The sequence below is a fragment of the Capsicum annuum genome, chromosome 6 (genome assembly GCF_002878395.1).
Source record: "Capsicum annuum cultivar UCD-10X-F1 chromosome 6, UCD10Xv1.1, whole genome shotgun sequence".
In the NCBI taxonomy this organism is placed as follows: domain Eukaryota; kingdom Viridiplantae; phylum Streptophyta; class Magnoliopsida; order Solanales; family Solanaceae; genus Capsicum; species Capsicum annuum.
The window spans coordinates 60,371,485-60,383,069 of NC_061116.1; positions in this window are offsets into that span (position 1 = coordinate 60,371,485).

Genomic DNA, 11,585 nt, shown 5'->3' on the forward strand with positions numbered 1-11,585 from the left:
TTGCCTCAAGCGAAAATATGAATCTATGTTTATTACTATGATAGAGCCTTTTCATTAGGATTTTTTTTAATCAAATGGGTATTGATTAAATTGATTAGAGAATGTAGACATGCTCCATTGTTTAGTCTATGTGCGTACATACGTAGAATAGTAAATGTTAAAAGATAAAAGCTAAATTTGTATAGAATTAATATTGTAAGTGGATTGCATCATATGCTTTTTTGTAAGAAAATTACATGTGGGTGTTGTAAATGTGTATGATCGTGAAATATGTTTCCCCAAAAAGTAACGTGATCCCCTTTTTTGTCGTGTTCTACTGTATTAAAAAAAAGGGAAAAGGATCAAATGTTTTAAGTAAATAAAAACAAAAGATAAGATTGTTTTTATGCTTGGATGTGCAGAGTTCTCATTTTTTTCTTTTTCGCTGGTGGTTCTTAGTAATATTATTTGCCTTAATATGGTCTCAACAATATGTTTTACTTGTGGGTTTAGCTACTAAGACCCCCAGCATCATGTTTTTTTAAACAAGTGTATGTGACACCTCTTGCTACTCTTACGTAATTCTTAACATATATTATAGCCATGTTTTCTCCTTAATCCATTTACATATATTGTAGCTATGTTTGCTCCTTAATCCCTCTTTGCATTATCATGATAATTAGTCCATTTTATATATGCCACACAACTTAAATTATCCAAGTGTGTATCATTTAGTTCACTTTATTGATTATATTTTTAATACTTATCATTTTTTGTTACATGTGAACTCGGGAGTTGGAGTTCCGCAATGGAAATCACTTTGATCCAATGTCGGGTCAAATGTTAATAGGAGTGCAGAGCCTCGGATGTCCGGTGAATTAGGAGCCTAAACTCCTAAATGGAGTTTAATATTTTTCATCGTCTTTAGATTTAGTTCATATTTTTTATCGTATTGAGTTCTTTTGTAATGACTAACTTTTGTTGTCTACTTTGTTGAGGATAATTTTATTTGATTGTTGAATTGTGTTATTTATACTCGTAGATTCTCTCACGTAGCTTTAACTTTTCGAATTTAGCAAACCACATTGATTATTATCAGAAATATGCTTTTTATTCAATTAACCTTTTGAAACTTATCGCAAACGTTTAAATAAAATGAGTATAGTAACCTTTATGTTTCTCTTAAAATATATAACAACAAAAATAAAATTTTTCAAAACTAATAGAAGAATATTACAAAAAAAAATTATATTTTTAGGAGTCCGCCCACCAATTTAACTTATTTTTTCAATAAATAACTTTAATGTTTAGCGTCATATTTTATTCGAATTTTCAGGATAGAAATGCAAGGTATATATATTCATCCACTATCGCGCACTAGGTATATTATTTTTTATACTATAATAATTATTTTGTTACTATTATTGATCATTATTTTTACCAATAATATTATTATTCTCATTGGGAATTTTTTTATTTTTTGTCATATTTTCTTATAATTTCTCTACAAATTCTCACCTTTATTACTCGAAAGTAATCTCTAACGTCTCCTTCAACTCTTTCTCATTCAAACGCCTTCTCCAATGTATCCTTCGACATGACAAGATCCGCTTCGACGACACAAACGCCGACAACCTAACAGCACCGGCAGCAGGTAAGTATGTCATCCTCTCTCCCTCTTTGGCCTATCTCTTGGGTTTCTCTCTTTCTTCCTGTCTTGCCCTCTCTCTCTCTTTCTCAATACCATCAGCCCATCTATCTTGCCGATGAGATCAGGCTACCACCGTTGACTCCGACGATGGGAAGATAGCGAATCACGCCGTCCATAGGCGTGAGTCAAAAAATATGCACTGACAACAGGTTGGTACAGACACCAGCGCCCAGATTCTGGCGATCAAATTTTGGCAATAATCAGATGAAGCCTCAGCGACATTTTCGATGATGTACCGGCGACGTCTTCCAACCTCAAAGTGCTGCAAGCAACAATTCATAAAAGTAGCCTATCCCGCCCTGAAATTTATATTATCGCACTTTATTGTATAACGTCTTTTCTGATATCTTCACTGTTTGTATTTTGTGTGGGTTAATTTATTGCTGGCTATTTGTTCTGTGTAGTGGTATCTAGCATTTATTGTTCTTAATTTTTTATTGCATTTGGTGCTTTGAGTATGTCGTCTATAGGTTTTTACTATTTTTACCCTTCGTTGTGCTTATGTTGAGTAGTGGCTGAGGTGACACATAGTGGAATAGGGTCATGTCCTGGGGTGCTGGGTGTAGGGTCGAGGGCTGGTGTTGGGCTAGGTTTATCATGTGGAGGGTGAGGTAGTAAGGGAGGGGATAAAAATATTGATAGATTGAGGGTAGGGTTGTGGAATATAGGGACCCTATAGGGGAAGTCGATAGAACTGGTTAAGATTCTTAGGAAGAGAAGGATTAGTATTGCGTGTGTTCAGGAGACCAAGTGGGTAGGTTCTAAGGCTAGGGATGTAGATGGGTACAATTTGTGGTACTCAGGTAGTGATAGGCGCAGGAGTGATGTAGATATCTTAGTAGATGAGGAGCTTAGGGGATAGGTAGTGGAGGTTAATAGGGTTAGTGATAGGGTGATGATTATCACGTTGGTCTTTGGAAGGTTTACTTTGAAGATCTGTAGTGTGCATGCGCCACAGGTGGGTCTGGAAGAGGAGGAGAAGAAGAGTTTATGGGAGGTTTTGGATGAGGTGGTGAGAGGCGTGCCTAGTTCGGAGAAGATTTTCGTAGGAGGGAATTTTAATGGGCACATTGGTTCTTTGCCATTAGGGTATGATGATGTACACAGAGGTTTTGGGTTCGTGGTTAGGAATGATGAGAGATCTGCTCTTTTGGAGTTTGCGAGGGCCTTTGGGTTGGTGGTAGTGAATTCCAGTTTTTTGAAGAAGGAGGAGCATCCTGTTACTTTCCGTAGTAGGTTAGCCAAGACTCAGATTGACTTTTTACTGTTTCGAAAGGGGGATAGAGCTTTTTGTAAGAATTGTAAGGTGATCCCGAGTGAGAATCTTACGACGCAGCATAGACTGTTGGTGATGGACTTGGCTATCAAGAAGGGTAAGAAGAGGCGGGGTGGGAAGGGTCCGCCTAGAATTAGGTGGGGTGCCCTAACTCTGGTTAGTGCATTAGAGATAGAGGCAAAGTTAGAGAGGATAAGGGTGTGGGAGTGTAGAGGAGACGTGGATAATATGTGGGATAAGGTTGCTGGGTGCATCAAGGAGTCTGCTAGAGAGGTGTTGGGTGTTTTGAGGAGCTGGTCTGGCCGGTATCGAGGGGATTGGTGGTGGAATGAAGATGTCAAGAAGAAGGTGGAGACGAAGAAGGTGGCTTATGCTAAGTTAATGGAGAACAAGGATGAAGAGGAGAAATGGGTAAGCAGGGAAGAGTACAAATTAGCAAAAAAGGAGGCTAAGTTAGCAGTTATGACTGCTAAGTTAGAAGCTTTTGAGAGTTTGTATAAGGGGTTAGAGGAGAAAGGCAGGGAAAAAAGGTTGTTTAAGGTTGCGAAGGTTAGGGAGTGGAAGGGGCGGGATCTGGATCAGGTGAAGTGTATTAAGGGGAAAGATGGCATATTGGTTGACAACGCCCTCATTAAGGAAAGATGGAAGTCGTATTTTCATAGGCTTTTGAATGAGGAGGGGGGCAAAAGAGTTGTGTTAGGGGAGTTGGAGCACTCCGGAGAGTGTCGCGATTTTGGCTATTATCGGCATTTTAAGGTAGAAGAGGTCAATGACGCCATTTGCAAGATGCGAAGAGGTAGGGCGATGGGGCCCGGCGAGATCCCGATGGATTTTTGGAAGTTTTCTAGCAGGGCAGGGTTGAGGTGGCTGGCCAACTTGTTTAACAATATTTTTAAGTCTACTAAGATGCCCTAGTGGTGGAGATGAAGCATGATGATTTCTCTGTATAAGAATAAGGGGGACATTCGGAGGTGCAATAACTATCGGGGTATTAAGTTGTTAAGTCATACGATAAAGATTTGGCAGAGGGTGGTGAAGCGGAGGTTGAGGAAGATTATGTCTATTTCAGAGAATCAATTTGGATTTATGCCTGGTCGCGCCACGACTGAGGAAATTCACCTAGTGCGGAGACTGATAGAGCAGTACAGAGAAAGAAAGAGAGATCTGCATATGGTGTTTATTGACTTGAAAAAGCCGTATGACAAGGTCCCTAGGGAGGTTCTGTGGAGATTCTTGGAGGCGAAGAGGGTCTCTGTGGCATACAAGAGGGTGATTAAGGACATGTATAAGGGGGAAAAGACTCGGGTAAGGATAGTGGGAGGGGATTCCAAGTATTTTTCAGTCTTGACAGGATTGCACCAGAGATCAACTTTAGTCCATTTTTATTCGCCTTGGTGATGGATATGTTGATGAGGAGTATACAAGGCGAGGTACCTTGGTGTATGCTTTTTGTGGATGATGTAGTTTTGATTGAGGAGTTGTGACAAGGTGTTAATGATAAGCTAGAGGTTTGGAGACAAACCCTGGATTCTAAAGGTTTTCGGTTGAGTAGGACCAAGACGGAGTACTTGGAGTGGAAGTTTAGTGACTCAAGTCAAGGGGAGGATGTGGTAGTGAAGTTGGAGTCTCAGACAGTTTGTAAGAGGAATAGTTTTAAGTATCTTGGGTCTATGATCCAGGAGAATAGAGAGATAGATGGGGATGTCTCTCATCGTATTTGGGCAGGTTGGATAAAATGGAGGCTCGCTTCGGGAATTCTATACGATAGAAGGTGCCCCTCAAGATGAAAGAAAAATTCTATAGAGTCGCAGTACAGCCGGCTATGTTATATGGAGCGGAGTGTTGGCTGGTTAAGAACTCTCATATCCAAAAATTGATGGTGGCGGAAATGAGAATGTTGCGTTGGATGTGTTGATTTTCAAGGGCTGATAGGGTTAGGAATGAGATTATTCGCGAGAACGTGGGTGTGGTGTCAGTGGAGGATAAAATGCGGGAAGTGAGGTTGAGATAGTTTGGTCATGTGATGAGGAGGGGAACGGATTCCCCGATTCGTAGGTGTAAGAGGTTAGCCTTGGATGGCTTCAAGTGGGGTAGAGGTAGACCGAAGAAATACTAGAGGGAAGTGAAAAAATGTGACATGGAGCAGTTACAGCTGACTGAGGACATGACCCTAGATAGAAAGATATGGAGAAAAACATTAGGATAGGGCTAAGCCGTGTGGGCAAGTAGGCTGTAGTTAGGAGGGCTTTGGTTCAATATTTTTGGGGATGTCGTGCATATGTTATTTTATTATGTCCCATGCCTTGGATGTTTATTGTTTTTTTTTTGTATATTTTCCTTTTCCTGTGTCGGGGGTCTATCGAAAATAGTCTCACTACTTCTTGGAGGTAGTGGTATGGACTGCGTACATTCTACCCTCCCCAGACCCCACGATGTGAGAATATACTGATTTTGTTGTTGTTGTATTATTATTGTCATTATTGTTTATACTGAAATTATCGTCATTATTTTAATTCATTATTATTATTATTATTATTATTATTATTATTATCATAATTATTATTATTATCATTATTATTTTTATACATAGTTTCGACACATCCTTAATTTAGGATCTATTTTTCACCCTCTTGAAAGTACGTTTCACAAATAAACTCCCATGCCATAAGATATTTTATTTACTTCATAAATAATTATAGTTAACTATTTAAATCCACATATCTCTTCAATTTCTCTTATAGAATTATACGATTTTAAATTTTCTAATATATAAAAATTATATCATCATCCTTTCATACTTAAAGTGCATGTATATTTTTGCAATAATTGCATTACTTTCTTTGTACAAGGTAGCGTCATGTTTGATATACCTTAAATTTTTCTTTTGAATAATAATAATAATAAAAGTTTTCTTATCACCGTTTAAAGCAAATAATGAATAAAAAATTTTCCTAATATTTTTCTAAACTAAGTGTAAGGACTATCTTCGGATAGGCTCCAAAGGGTGCCTAACACCTTTCCCTCGAGTAACCAAAATCCTTACTCAGAATCTTAAAACGTTTTCAATAGACTAAATAGAGTTTTACAATAAAATAGGTGGCGACTCTAAAATGATTTTCAAATCCCAAGAGTCACGACGACCACTATACGTTGTGTGCTGTTTCGACCGGTTCGAAATAGGGCGCGACAAATAGTACTTTTTCAATATTACAAAATAATTTCTTTTAACATATATAGCCATTTACAAAAATAAAAAAATATAATTATAATTTCTAATTTAATGCTATAGCTAATTATCAATTCACCTTAATTTAAGAGATATATTTTCGATCTTCAAATTAAAAGTAGAAAAGATAATTCCTGCTTCCAAATCTTTCTCTCTCTTGTATTCAAAATTCAAATATTTTTAAATAAACTAAGAATTCCACTATTTTCTCGTGTATGTTTCATTTTGTTTTTATATTTATTATCATCTAGTATTATTTAATTATCGTGTATTTTTAATTCTAATGTAATGAGTTAACCATAATTTTTTATGTATAAATATTTATGGAATAAAAATCATTATGTTGGAAGTACAAATATACCATGCATTTTTGTTGTATAAATATAATTTATGTTAAAGTCAAATTATTATTATATTTTTGATATAATTTATGGGATAAATATTCATGGTATATATATCATTATGTCGGAAGTAATTTTCTTATAAAAAATATTTATTTCCAATATTACCTGATATAAGCTTTTTATATCTAAAATATACCATATATGTTTATGGTATAAATATAATTTTTATGGTATAAATATATCATGCATTTTTATGATATAAATATAATTTGTATAATATATAAATATACCATGAATTTTTATGATATAAATATATCATATATTTTTATGGAGACATCGTGAAAGTAGGCAATAAAACTGAAAAACATAAAATTTTGATAAAGTATATAAAAAATGAATGAATAAAGGCTTCCATAAAAATATGCAATAAATAAGAAATATGAGAAATTTAATATATAATTATTTTTCTCTATATTAGAATCTGTTATAAAAGTAAATATTTTATATGCTATATCTGACAACTAACTAATACGGTTAAGTGTATGTAATAATTTTTTAAAAGTGGCTATTTATGTTGTTTTTCTTTTTATTTATCAGATCAATTTAGAATGATAAAAAAATGATATTGTGCACTATTTATTTGGTTAATTTTAATAAAAATGATAGGGATTTTATGTAGTTTAATAAAGATATGTTGTTTTATTATATAACTTTTTTAAAATAAAAGGGAAAAATAGCCCCCATAGGTAGACGAGAAGGACATTTTAGGTCCAATAAGTAGACATAAAAGGCATTTTAGGCCCAATAAGTAGACGGAGGATATTTTTGTACCATTTTACATAGTTGAAGAGTATTTTAGGCCAATTTTTCAAAAGAAGATGGAATAAAACTATAATCATATTTGAGAAATTCTAGATATGTAACAGTGATGCAACTTACAATATTTTTTAATCAAGTAAATGTAGAGTATAATTTATGACATAAATTTTATTTTGAAATTATATTTTCATAACACAAAGTGCTTTGCGTATTTCATAATTGTCCATGGACAAGAGCACCTTAGTTGCTATGAATATATGAAAAAATAGTATTCGTATTAGTTGGCTCTTATGAACTTGGCACAACCATTAAGAGACCAATAAATAGAGATGCATTTTAGACATTTACCCTTGTATACCCTTTTAAGTGTAATCAATGCAATTATTAAATATTAAAATTTGGTATATATTACTCCATCCCATACATTACATCTAGAAATTGAGTACTTATAATTAAAACTAGTAATAAATTATTTAATTTTGATTTTGAATATTGAAATCATTTAAACACCATTCAATAATTTTGAAAACTGTGAATGTATTTAGTATTCCTTGTCTAGTCATGTAATCGTCTTTCAAATTTAGTATTCAAATTTAGTATTTAATGTCCACTAACCTCCAAGCACATGTATCATAGCTTTCTCCACCAAGGTTGTAATTATTTTTTTCACTAGGATTTGAACTTGACATTGCCAACTACAAGATACGTCTTTAATCGTCCATTTAAAAAAAAACGAATTATTGAGTTATAAACGAATTATTGAGTTATCTTTTAATGTCTAAAATAAATGAATTGTTCATTTTTCAAGAAACATGTTGAAAATTTCTTTCAATTTTACCCTTTCATTTAATAAGGTTGTTAAGTACTTCACATTTTCTAGGAAAATAATTTAAAAATAATTAAAAGGGTACTAGTGAAAATTAACCTACAATTAATGTTCTAAATGATTTTTCTTAAGGGTGTGTCATACTCAACAACTCAATTATTTTGGAATGGAGGAAGTATTGGAGAAAAAAAATGAAAGAGATAGATCTTTAATTTTTTCTACAACTTCATTCGACGGCAATATACTTGTTTCATCTAATTTTTCAACAAAAGATTTTCAGCTGAAAAAAATAAAAAATTATCAAAAAAGGAGAATCAATTGTTGATTATATAATTTATACAAAATTTTAAATAAAGAAAAGAAGAAAGGATGATGATAACAAATATAAAAAAAATCGACTTGAATCATACCAAAAAAAGTAGAAAGCATAGAAGGCAAAAACCCCGTATGAATTTATTTATTGCAGAAGTCGAATGAGTTTTACTTCATCTTATAACTCTTCCTAATGTAATAACCATCGAAACTAGTCAAGACATATCACATGTTAGATAGATAAAATTTTTTTTCTTGATTGATCCAGGAAAGAATATAGTAATAACTAGTGAACTTGTCCGCGCGTCCAGGAAAGAATATAGTAATAACTAGTGAATTTGTCCGCGCTTCGCGCGGTTATAGTAGATTTCTATCAAAATCATAAGTTATTATTTTGAACCAAAATAATTATAAAGTTAAAATAACCAGAAATTCATATAGAATACAAAATAAAGAGAAATAATATAGAGAACTTGCAAAACAAAAAGATACAACATCATTCTCACGAACTTAATAATCAAAAAAATTAGAAAATAAGATAAAATTAATTCACAGTCTTTTGAGCTATTGTCGACATCAACTCCCACATGTCAATCATCATTCAATAGCCTTCATTCTTTGAGTCAAAGTAAAACATGAAAATATAACATGAAAATATAATAAGCACCGAAAACATCACAATTAAAATGATAAATGCATTTTTATAATAAATTAGCATTTGAATTGCTACTCAACATCTCCTGGAAACTGGGCAAGAGTTGTCTGACCATTTTTTGTTAGGGCTTAGGATGCGTCTTTGGATTGCTACTCAACAATGAGAGTAAGAATCGACCGTTTTCACTTTATGCCATTATTTTCTCTTTCCGATCACACAATAGCTTGCACATGCATAATATGTAATATTTATAATTCCATTGATTTGCAAAGACTATCCAAATTCTGGACCCTCTTATCTTTTCATATTATATATCACTCTCACAAAAAGAAAAGTTAAAAATATTTATATATCATAAAAATGTGTCACATCACCTTATTTATTTATATTAAAATGATATTGCAATATAAATAAATTAATCTAAAATTCCCCATATATATATGAAGCAGGGGCTAAAACCGCCTCATCAATGAAATAGCTGCCTACTAATATTCATAATTAGTATTTGATCTATATGAATATTTTTCTTCAATTTATAAAATATAATCACTAAAAAAATTTTCAAATGATAAAAAAAACATGTATTTAAAATTTTATGATGCATTCTTACAAACTTTAAGCTACTAACACACACACAAAAAAAATATTTGTTTACCTTGATAATTGCTTTAAGAGTGACTGAAGTGTTTAAAAAGCATAGATCTATAAACAAAAAAAATAATATTAGAAGAACATCACAACCAATATTGACCTAATGCTTAATTCTGAAAAGTACATTAAGAAATGCTTATTCAAATGTTCAAATTTATAGGACTCTCATTTGGAATATCAAAAGGCATGAGAAGATAGAGTAACATTAAGGATATAAATGGACAATAATAATAATAGTAAGTCATAACTGCCATTATTAATTCTCTTAAAAATTCACTTAAAATGAGAGTTTCAACTTTTAGATGAGTTTTGAGTTTTTAACATATTATATAAATTAAAAAAATAAATAAGAAAAAGCTCAAAAAATTGAGAAGAAAGATAAATTGAAATAGTGGCCTTAGAAGTATATCACATCATCAAATTTGTAAGTCTCCTTTATATATATATATATATATATATATATATATATATATAGAGAGAGAGAGAGAGAGAGAGAGAGAGAGAGAGAGGAGATAAATAGATATAGATTGTCATAAAAGTATTTTAAAATCTGGGAAGTGGGAAGAATTGTTTTTTTTCAAGAGAAAGAATTGATAAATTAAATTATAAAAAGTTTGATAAATAAGGTGAGGAAGTGGAAGATTTTAATAGCATGAGATAATAATCAAGTTGTACATTAAACACATTGTATGTAATTTCTAATGATATAGACATTAATGGAGGTCTTTTAATTAATTTTAAACAATTTATTAAGCTAAAAATAGGAGAAAATAATCCAAAAATCCACAAAATAGATAAATAGCATTAGAGGCTTCTAAGGCATGCCACATAGGATTGGTTAAAACTTTTCTTTATATATATATATATTGATTATTAGCTCGTCAATATAATAATATTGATAAAATCTATGAAAAAGGGCCTAAAATGTCCTTCAACTATGTGAAATGGTGTAAAAATATCCTTCGTCTACCTATTAGGCCTAAAATGTCATTCTTGTCTACCTATTGAGCCTAAAATGCCCTTTCCGTCTATCTATTGAGCCTATTTTGACCTTTTATTTAAGAAAAAAATTATATAATACCACAACTTATCTTTATTAAGCTACATAAAATCCCTATCATTTTTATTAATATTAACCAAATAAATAGTGCACAATATCAATTTTCATCATTCTAAATTAATCTGATAAATAAAAAGAAAAACAACATAAATAGCTATTTTAAAAAAATTATTACATATACATAGCCGTATTAGTTGGTTGTCAGATATATCATATAAAATATTTACTTTTATAATAGACTCTAATATATAGAAAAATAATTATATATTAAATTTTCATATTTCTTATTTATTGTCTATTTTTATGGAAGCCTTTGTTCATTCATTTTTCATATACTATATCAAAATTTTATGTTTTTCATTTTTATTGCATGCTTTGATGATGCCTCCATAAAAATATATGGTATACTTATACCATAAAAATTCATGGTATATTTATACCATACAAATTATATTTATACCATATAAATTATATTTATACCAAAACATACACGGTATATTTTAGATATAAAAAGTTTATACCATGTAATTTTAGAAATATATATTTATATTTAATATATAATTTTTTAACTAGAAAAGTACTTCCGACATAATGAGATATACCATGAGTATTTATCCCATAAATTATATCAAAAATATAATAGTAATCTGACTTTGACATAAATTATATTTATACAACAAAAATACACGGTGTATATGTATTCCAACATAATGATTTTTATTCCAC